This window comes from Eptatretus burgeri, chromosome 6 (assembly GCF_056783735.1).
Source record: "Eptatretus burgeri isolate ZD-2024b chromosome 6, Ebu_testis_v1, whole genome shotgun sequence".
Taxonomy (NCBI): domain Eukaryota; kingdom Metazoa; phylum Chordata; class Myxini; order Myxiniformes; family Myxinidae; genus Eptatretus; species Eptatretus burgeri.
In genome coordinates, this window is record NC_140966.1 from 93,566,009 (window position 1) to 93,577,373 (window position 11,365).

Consider the following 11,365-nt stretch of genomic DNA (forward strand, 5'->3'; position numbering starts at 1 on the left):
GAGCGATGGACGGCACTAAAGCAGTCACTGCTTACCAATGTGAAAGGAAAGAAACCCATCGTTTCATGGGCCACCCTGAACATTCAATGGACCTTCAACAAAGTACACACACAGTTTTGCCCGATGGTGCAGAAATGTTGTGTGCACACCAAGTTATCCGGAAGGTGAACAAATCTTCCAGAATAGAAGGTACTTGGCCAGGTGTACCAGTGTTCAAGGTGTTTTGGAACGGTCTTACCGATCTGCGACTGGAAGTGCACAGCTCAGCCATTTGGCTCCTAATGGATTTTGTGATCGCTCCTTCAAAAAACAAGAAAATCATCTTTCTCTGGGTTGACTGCAAAGTGAACAAGAGCGAATTTGATACTGACCGATGCTGCGGCAACTCAACAGGTAACCAGAGAAAGTGAAGGTTAACGACAACCTCAACACCTGCGATTCATTTATAATTTCACGAATGCAATCTCAAGATGTCCCTAATCGAAAATGTGAATGCAGTCATCACGAGCCAATCCTTATACTATATACATTACATATATATGTCAAATTTGGGAAACTGAGTGTTTTTGTTTTTTAATGGACCACTTGATGTCTGACTTGTCATCGGAAGTGCAAGCATCCTTTGCACATCGTTCACATGCGTGTTGTGCTGCTACTTTGCATGTTTAATGCGCCAAAACGATAAAACATTTTTTTTCATATATGCACAGCAGCCTCCAAAATATATTGATCGCACTGCTCTGTTATTTGTGCGTTTTTTTGACCGATTGTATCGGCATTGCGGAATAGCACCCCATCCGCCCGAAGGAGTGTTCCCTAAAAAGGAACCCTGCAGCCAATTAATATTCCAGAGTGGATGCTCAGTCATAAATCAATGGCTTCACATACTGTGACAAAGTGGTTACAGCGTGGGTTAAGCTGGACTAGAGTGACTGTTGAGAATCGTTAAAATTATCAGCTCAGGAGTGGCTTCGAGGGATTTCCTGGAGGTATGCACACTCGCTTCTGAGCTGTCTCGCCTGGGTTGGAATCCAAACACAGTTATAAACTGTCATCCTGATGTTTCACAGGCAGGGTGATTCATCAATGTGGGTGCTGTCCCTCCGATTTACGTTAAACCAGGTGTCCTGTCTACTGGCATTAGTAGACGTTGAAGATCTTTCCCAAAGACGAGGCGAGCTATCACAGGCACCATGAACAAATTCCAAATTCCAGATATGATTTCCTGTGTCGGAGAGGCGACCGGTCCAGGATTCTAACTGCAGCCAAGAAAGTGCTTTGGCATAACGGATGCTGTTTAGAGCGTGGCACATGAGTTGGCTAGTTCTTTTTTTTTTTTTTTTTTTTTTTTTTTTTGTATACCTTGGTCGAGGCTCGTATGAGAGCTAACACACAACTCACAGCAAGGAGGCATGAGACAAGAGGGGTGGGAGTGGAAGGGACAAAACATTGGGGAACAGACACAGGTGAACTGTGGAAGGGAGAGGGATGGGGATGGGACGGGGAACATGGCGAGGAGAAGATGGACATTACAGGGACTTTCAGGAAGGAAAGCAGGAGAATTGAAGGAAGTGGGCTTGGGTGGATTATCAGGGGTAGAAAAGATCGAGGATTTGGATGGGGGGGAAGATAAGAGGTGGTGGTGAACAGCTGTTTTGAAAGCCTGGAGGGAAGAATGGGAAAGAATAGAGTGAGGAAGTTTATTCCAAAGGCGGGAAAAAAGAGGAATGAAAGAGTGAAGATGAGCAGTGATTCGTGATTTTGGTAGTTTTACCAGAAGGGGGTTGTTGGCGGACCTTGAGCGCCCTGTGGAAATGTGGTTGGGACAAATCGCACAGAGAGCAGGCGGGCACGGCTGGAGAGGAGTCGGTAGAAGGCAGAAAGACCACCGACCAACCTGCGGTGATTGAGTGAGAGGCCCAAAGACTCAGCTTCATTGCCGGAGATGCCAATGATCTTAAAAAGCCCTGGTTTCGACAGCGTGAAGTCGAGAAAGGTGGGAGGCAGGAGCACCAGCCCAGAGGGGAGAGCAGTACTCCATCAGGCTACGGACAAAAGCTTTGTAAGTGGTCAGGAGCTCAAGAGGGCCGAGGAAGGACTTTGCACGACGGAGGATTCTCAGTCGGCGACTGGCTTTTGAGGCAAGGTTGGAAATGTGACTTTCCCAGGAAAGGTCATGGCAGATAGTGAGACCCAGAAGCTTGAAAGAAAATACTTCTTCCACAGGATTGTTGAGAAAGTGTATGGTTGGGTTTTGTAGACGGTCTTTTCGAAGAGACATAGTGAGAGTGAGAGGTTTGCGTGGATTGAAAGACATGCTCCACGTGTTGGACCAGTTTGTGATTTTATCCAGATCTGCAGTGAGCGAAGAAGCTGCTGCTTGCCGGTCTGAGGGATGACAGATGGTACGGCAGAGGGTGGAGTCATCGGCAAAGAGAAATAGAGGATTTTCCAGAGAGTCCGAGAGATCATTGATGAAAACCAGAAAAAGAACAGGGCCCAGAACGCTACCTTGAGGAACTCCAGCCTGCACAGGAAGAGGGGATGAAAGAACTCCATTTAGGGCCACACGTTGACTGCGACAGGAGAGGAAGTCTGCGAGCCATGAGTGGAGATGGCCTTGAATACCATGGGAAGAGAGTTTGGTGAGTAGGGCAGGGTGCCAGACTGTGTCAAAAGCACGTGATATGTCCAGGGATACGGCTCGGATTTCCTGTCTGGCATTGAGGACCTCCATCCATTGATGGGAGAGCAGTAGCAGCATATCCAGGGTAGAGTGACCTGGTCTGAAACCAAATTGATGATTGGAAATCAAGCCATTGGAGAAGAGGAAGGATTTCATGTCTGAAGCAATGATTGTTTCCATAACCTTGCTGATGATTGGGAGAAGGCTGATTGGTCTGTAGTTACAGGGATCTGTTTTTGCACCTTTTTTATGCAGGGCAGTGATGTTAGCAGATTTCCAAGCAGATGGCAGATGACCTTGGGAAAATGAGAGGGTGAATAGAACAGAGAGAGGGTGAGCAAGAGCAGAAGAGCAGGCTTTGAGGACACGTGGGCTGATGCCGTCTGGACCGGTTGCAGAATCTGACTCGAGGTTTGAAAGCAAACTCTCCACCTTGTCAGGAGAAAAGGATACAGAGTCCAGGGACAGTTGGGTGCGACTGGGTAAAGTGGGTAGAGATAGTGATGGGTTTGGGACACAAGATTTAGCTGCAAACACCGAGTTTAGACATTCAGCTTTATCACGTGTGGAATCAGCAGTGCGGCCATTTGAGGTAAGGGAGGGGATGGAGGGGGAACATACACCAGAAACAGATTTGATTAAACGCCACCAGGATTTTGAGGAGGGAGAGAGGTTTGAGAGTTCAGACTTGAGATGAGAAAGATGTTGTTTTCTGGCTCTCCTGAGGGTAGATACACACTTGTTCCGAGCTTTGTGGAAAGAACTGAGATTGCCCTCAGTTGGGTTTGCTTTCCATGAGGCAAAGGCAAGTTGTTTCAGGACAACTGCCTCGCCACAAGCTTCAGTAAACCAAGGGCGGGAGGAAGGGTAAGACAACTGAACACGAGAGGGGATAAATCTGTGCATGAGGGAGAGCAAGTTTCTTTGAAAGAATTCCCAGGATGAGTTGATGTTTGAGAAAGTAGTGATAGGAGACCAGTCTGTAAGTTTGATGGCTGCTCGGAGACCCTGCCAGTCGGCTTGAGTGAAATGCCAGACTCGACGGCGGTGAGGTGGTTCTCTGATGACAGCCAGAGAGATGTCCACTTTAACAAGGACGTGGTCAGAAGAACCAATTGGAGCGAAGGAAGAGCAGCAGATATTGTCAGGGAAATTTGTCAAAATCATGATTCTACACTGAAGTTCTACATGATTAATCCATACGAGTTCGTAATGTAATTGCCAAACACCTTGGAAGAGCACTATACTTCCCGTTTATTTCAGTAATACCTTTCATGTGGAGATGTGGCAGATGATGTTGCAGGATGCAGATAATCAGCACCAAGAAGGAATCTATATAATGTAAGGGTGCAAGACAAGTGTTTGTATGTCTACTCTATACCCACTGCTTGGACATCTGGCCTGACACCACCCACAATTGTAAACTGAAAAAAAACAAAAGTCATACGTCTGCCATTTTGGTAAGCCCAAGACATATTCGCAATCGCCGTGCCCTCCTTATAAGTTTTCCATTCAGTGTAAAATAACCAAAGCGACTGTTAAAATGATCATCGAATATTGAAAGGTTGGGGCCGACGGGCGTCATGGGCCTTGTGAAGCCGACAGTACATATCGGCCTCAGGCTTCAGGCCTCTGGAGTCAGCCCATGGGCCAGTGCAATTGGAATTATCCGAGCTATGTAACCATAATGTATTGATTATATATGCACATAAGCAGTGCACATGTTTTTGTTTCATGTACGTAAACCGGGGTATTTTTTTAAATTTTCGGTAGCGGTCTGTTGTCCATGCAATGCCCAAATAAAGAGATGTGTCAGAAGAACATGTTGCACGATTTGGACAAGATTACCCAAAGGGCTGGTACTTTGGGAGCGTTTCCAAATGTAGAATAAAGGCCTGGCCTTGCTTGTGAAGGCTCGTGTCGAATTGCTTTGGCAGAAAGGTAGAACAATGGGTGGAATCAATGGAACGTTGATCGAGGAATGTTAAACAACTCTTTTGCTCAGATGAAGGGTTAACGCCCTAAAGGTCAGCGTCTGCTTGATTCCCACGACAATTTAAATGAGCATATCTCAGTCCTGGAGAAGTGAAAGTCTGATATCATCATCTTTCGTCAGGAAGATAAATTGCCTCCTTTAAATGTTCTGCAGATAGATTAGCTCTGTGGTAGGGCAAAATAAAAGATGTACGATTCACACAGATAAATGATACAGATGGAACCACAAGGGTTAAAGGGTAAACAGATGTGAAGGATGACAAGACACCGTGAATGATACCAGAGGACCAACATCACAGGCCTGAAGCCTGAGACCGAATACGTACTGTTGCTTTCACAAGGCCCAATATGTCTGTCGGCTCCAACCTTTCGATACTTGAAGGCAGATGATTCCATAAATAGGGTTTTTGAGGACAACTGGAGAAGGTATGCGTAGGATAGGAGGAGAAATGATTGGACAGCTTGAAACAGTTTGTTGCCGAGGTTTTGACCTTTTAATCCTAGAACTTCTCTGAACAGTGGGTCCACGTTCAAAGTTGATTCAATCAGGCAGTACAACTTAGTTATTCTACACCTGTTAGACATTTACCATCATCAGGAAGAGACGAGAAGGAGAAAGAGGAGAAATGAGAATGCGAGTATTGTAATTATTATAAGATCACATGATCGCTCATCACTAGGCTGTCTCCAACAAATGGCTTCTTTTTTTAGTATGCACAGTCGTGGCTCGTGGAAGAGGTGGTATATTGAATGGACCAGGACTTAACAGGACAAAAAATGAACAGTAGAGAGGGGGGGGGACCCCAACAGCAGACTTGAAGGTGAAGATAGAGGGAGACTTGGAAAAACAATGGGTGTGGGGAGGAATGGTGGGCAGGAGAGGATGCACCATGGAGTGGCCAAGATGGATACAGAAGGAAACAAAGGAGGGAAAACTGGACATTTCGAAGTATGAGGAATTTGGGGGGGGGGGCGTTAATCGAGGGTAGAAAAGATCATGGTTTGGATTGGGGACGATTTGTGATGGTGGTGAATAGCTGTCTTGAAGACCCGGAGGGAAGAATGACATTGAAGAGAATGTGGAAATTGGTTCCACAGGTGGGAAAAAGAGGAATGAATGAGTGATCCTGGATTTAGGTAGTTTCATCAGAGGGGAGGGTGGTTTCATCAGAGGGGAGGGTCTTTTCATCATAAGGGTCTTTCAATCCTGACAAATCTCACACTCTCACGATGTCTCTCCGAAAGGACCGTTTAGAACCCACCACCCCCCACCCCCATGTAGTTTCTCAACAATCCTCTTGAAGAAGTCCTTTCGTTCAAGCTTCTCGGTCTCACTATCTGCCATGATCTTTCCTGGGAAAGTCACATTTCCAACCTGGCCTCCAAAGCCAGTCGCCGACTGGGAATCCTCCGTCATACAAAGTCCTTCCTCAGCCCACCTGAGCTCCTGACCACATACAAAGCTTTCATCAGTAGCCTGATGGAGTACTGCTCTCCCCTCTGGGCTGGTGCTCCTGCCTCTCACCTTTCTCGGCTTCATGCTGTGGAAACCAAGGCATTTAGGATCATTGGCATCTCCCAAGATGAGGCTGAGTCTTTGGGCCTCTCACTCTCACTGCAGGCAGGTCGGTGGTCTTTCTGTCTTCTACCGTCTCCTCTCCAGTCTCGCCCCCCCCCCTGCTGTCTGCGATATGTACCCCCCATATTTCCGCAGTTCATTCAAGGTCCGCCAGCAACCCTCTTCTGGTAAAACTACCAAAATTATGAATCGCTGTTCACTTTCACTCTTTCATTCCTCTTTTTTCCCGCCTTTGGAATAAACTCCCACACTCTCTTCAATCCCATTCTTTCCTCAGGCCTTCAAAACAGCTGTTCACCACCACCTCTTATCTTCCCCCATCCAAAACCTCAATCTTTTCTACCTCCGTTAATCCACCCCAAACCCACCTCCAACAAATTCCCTGCTCTCCTTCCTCAAAGTCCCTGTAGTGCCCATCTTGTATACCCCGTGTCCCCACCCCACCCCATCCCTCTCCCTTCCACAGATCTCCTCCTGTCTCTGTTCCCCACTGTTTTGTCCTTCCCTCTCCGGTCCCCCTTGCTGTGCGTTGTGCGTTAGCTCTCATACAAGCATCGACAATGTATACAAAAAAAGGGGATTTATGATGGATCGTGTGAGCTCTGCAGAAACCAGGGGGGGGGGACAAAGCACGGAAAGAGCAGAGGGTGCAAGACCAGAAAGGAGGTGGTAGAAGACAGAGAGACCACCGACCTGTGATAGGCCCATAGACTCGGCTTCGTCGTGGGAGATTCTAATAATCTTGAAGGCCCTGATTTGCATCGCGTTAAGCTGAGCAAGATGTGAGGCAGGGGGTGAGCTGTGGATAGGAGTTCGTGTGCGAAAGAAGGACTTTGTACAATGGAGGATGCCCAGTTGGCGGCAGGCTTTGGAGGCCAACTTTGAAATTTAGTTTGCGCAAGAAAGATCATGGCTCATAGTGAGACCCAGGAGTTTGAATGACTGAACTTCCTCAAGAGGATTGTTAAAAAGAAAAAGAGTAGATCGGAGGGTTTGCCAGACAGTCCTTTTGGAGAGAGTGAGTGTGATATTTGTCAGGATTAAACGACATATTCCATGTGTTTGACCATCTTGTGATTTTGTCGAGGTCTGAAGAGGGGGAAGAGGCTGCAGCCTACCTGTCTGAAGGACGAGGGACGTCAAGGCAGAGGGTGTTCTTGTCAGTAGTTCAGGTTGGGCCACAGCTGCTGAAGCACCTGGGCAGTATTATGAGGGTCATTCCAAAAGTTAAATCACCCAACTTGTCATGTTTTGGTAAAAGGTCGAGGGGGGATTGCAGGTATACCATTAGTGTTTAGTAAGATGTACGAACAATAACAAGTTTGTCACCCTTAGTTTTGATGAAAGAATCGAAAAACTTGCTCAAATACCCATCAAGGACAGGTGATGGTATGGAATTTTCATTCCTTCACTTCATCATGAAAAAATTATGTTAAAATTGGAATGTTTCTGCTTAAACTTTGTCATACATATGGATGGTTGAACTGCCATTCGTTGTTTTTTTTTTTTTAAGGATACTGTATTTGGTGGGGGTGAGGGAGGGGGTAATAAGTTAAAAAATATATCCCCAGGTCTTTTCCTAATTTACTCTTCATTGGTGTTTTTATTTATTTATGGTGGTTACATTTTGTTGATGGGTCAGCAGCAGCAGCAGCACTGCCTGACCCTACATCCCAATATACACTTATAGTGAGTGGCCTTTGGTGGCCTAAAAATGGACGTCAAGGCCAACGTCTGGCCTTAAAACCTTGCCCAGATGCTGAACTACCAACAGAAAAAATTTGGGACCTGTAGGTACTACGGTTCGGCCGTGAAAGAATAACGTACAAACGCACACACTTGAAAATATTGCGGTTCTGCAAAACCGCATGCATCTAAGGCAATGGCAACCAACATACAGTGATCCCCAGGCAGTTATCTCTTTAGTCTTCATGCAATCAGACCTTCCCCTCATGTCTAATGGGTTATAGGATGAAGTGCGTTGCGTGGGTCTTATAACAAGGTCTAATTATATCTCTATCTGCTATTCAATCCTGATTTTCATTCCAACCCTTTCCTTTTATCCATTATACAAATCGAAGCAGGCACCGCACCCAGGCAGCCACACTGTGAGAAACTCTCCACCGACACTGTACAAGATGTGCATGGCACACCCTTTCATTCAAATCTGTGTGCCGATTTACAACAGCGTCTCACCTTGCTCCACCTTCACTCACCTTCGCTCACCACGACCACCAACATTTCCTGCACACAGGAAAAATCACCCCACGCTTCCACATCGATGCAATTTGCCACCAAACAAGCTTGCTACACGGCCCAGGCCACTCAGACCGCGTGGCACGGGGCCAGGCCATGTACGTTAATAGTAGCAAACCCAGCTTACCGGGGGTGCCCCGAACGGGCATGCGGGACCGACATGACCCTCGTTCAGTCGCCAGAACACGGCCCGGGAGTTCGGTGCAGGGCTCCGGGCCGTGTCGCGCCGGATGTGCGAATGAGGCCGCTTCCGGTCTCGGGAGCCTGGCAGGGCGGGGCCCAATGGAAGGGCACAATTCGGATGATGATGCGTCGCTTTGGGTCGTCGCCCACCCTTCGCCCGGGGCTTATAAAGGGCGGATCGTGAAGCCGTCCGCCCTCTCTGTGTCTGTCTCTCTTTCTCTCTCACCTGCTTGCCTCACAGTCTCTGCCTGTTTTCCGCACCCACTTCTCTGCCTCTCTGCTCCACCCTCTCTTCACTGCACCTCAATGTCTGCCTGTCGCTGCATCTGCACTCGGGGTTGGTGTGCGACAGACGTTCTTCTGGACCAGTGCAGAGCATGCATTTCCATGAGCCCCGGAAAAGTGATCAAGCAAGAGATAACGCATCGACTCTTAAGGTGGGATCGCTCAAGTGGAGCGTCCCCCAAAGCGTACCGTGCCAGGTATTGAGAGGCCGTTAGTTCTCATCTGCTCTCCTTCCTTCTGGCGAACTAATCTTCATCGGGTGTGTGTGTGTGTGTGTGTGTGTGTGTGTGTGTGTGTGTGTGTGTGTGTGTGTGTGTGTGTGTGTGTGTGTGTGTGTGTGTGTGTGTGTGTGTGTGTGTGTGTGTGTGTGTGTGTGTGTGTGTGTGATGGTGCCTGTCATAGCTTAAATTAAGATTGTAGAATATATAATGGGGTCTGCTCTGTGTCTGCTTTTGCAAATTGCTTGTCTTTTGTTGCACCCCACAAATTTCTTGCTATCCTCTGCTGTACATAATAATAAACCCATTTACTGTACCACATCCCATTCCTCACCAATTGTAAATAAATGCTTTTATATAGAAATGTTCCCAGCTCGTTTTTGTCTTTTCCTTCATTGGTCCAGCATGGTCCGTATCCTTGCCGAGCCGGGACATTATCCCTCAACGATCTGTTTCCGAGCCGGTACGTCCTTGGCAGTTACGCTCGGCTACATCTGATCTGGTTTGAACAAGGCGTACTGAGGGAGTGTTCCCCGGTAATTAGATGACATGACCATTTTAAGTATCCGGTTTCCATTAGAGTGATTAGACAGAGGACAGCCCGAAGTCACGTGGTTGAGTTATTGGCGCTCACGGTCGATTAGTGACCCGCCATGTCGCGGAGTTATCCGTGTGTGACGGCCTGCGATTCCGGAGAGTCTGGTGGGAACCCGAGGGAGCTTCCCCCCCACCCCAACGCATGATCTTCTCACCCTGACCCTGGGTCCGCAACAATATTTTCTGAATATACATCTTGAAAAAATTATCGTGAGCTTTCTGAGATTGTTGAAATTTTAGACAGTTCCTTGGACTTATAAATAATATGATTTGAATGGAGAAGAAATTTTAGGTTCATTTTCTCTCTCTGTCTTCTTCTGCCTCTTTTCTGGTCTTGCACCCTCTGCCATCTCCATGCTTTGTGCCCGCCAGCCAGGGCTCAACACCAACGGGTCCCGGGGCACCTAATTTTAGCGTCGGGTACTTAAATTGTACAAACGGTTGGGTTTTGGATGCCTGTTTGAGCACCCTCAAAAATCGCACAATGAACGTCAATTTTAACCCCAAATGTGCGATCACCATGATCACTTCGTATGAAAAAAAAACAACTTCGTTTTGAAAACCACTTCGTATGAAATATCATCAAATTTAGAGGTCCTATTAATGAATCTCAAATGCACTACCACTCCCATGTGGTCGGCGAGAAGATGCAGCAAACTTGCAAATACATGAACTAAGATGTGAAAACGACTGCTTCATTCCGATTCACAATATGATGATCACCTCTGAGCAATATCCAAAACAACGTACATTCTTACGATAAATCTTGGTGGCGTTTGATTCTGAATATTTTAATCGCCAGTATGGTACGTGAGGAGGTCAGCGATAATAATGCCCATGCAGACGAGTCTGGAGAATGAGTCATTTAACATGTTCTCGGAGTGGGTTAGTCTAGTCTCCGAGCTATGTTCAGTTATGTAAACACTATCACGGGCTCACATACTTCTCTCATTTTGGTCTTGTACAGTTTCCTGTTGAAGTTTATTCAATCAAAATGTACAAATAGGCTTTTTGGGGGTATTCCATGTCCAAAACTAGAGGGGGAGCACTCGGGAGAGTGCAAAACCTCCGCCGCCAATACTGCTGGGGCACTCAAGTGAACCTTATATCTTATTAAATGTCAACAATGCTGACAGAGTTATAGTTCTTTTCTCCAACATTTTTTGGGGAAGGGGTTGGAAATCACTTAAAACATGTAGAAATGCCAAAAAAAAATGTTTTTCTCTAAATTTTTTTTTGGGGGGGGGGGGGGGGTTGGAAATCACTTAAAACATGTAGAAATGCAAAAAAAAAAACATTTTCTCTAACAATTTTTTTTGGGGGGGGACCAAGTCCAAAATCTAATGGCATGATCCTTGGACCATACATAACCCCCCCCAAGTTTCGTCGAAATCCTAATCACTTAAAACATGTAGAAATGCAAAAAAAGAAATCGAAATTTTGTTGAAAAAAAAGTTGCAAAACATTTTTTTCTCTAAGAATTTTTTTTTGGGGGGGGGGTTGGAAATCACTTAAAACATGTAGAAATGCCCCCCCAAATTTTTTTCTCGTAACAATATTTTTTTG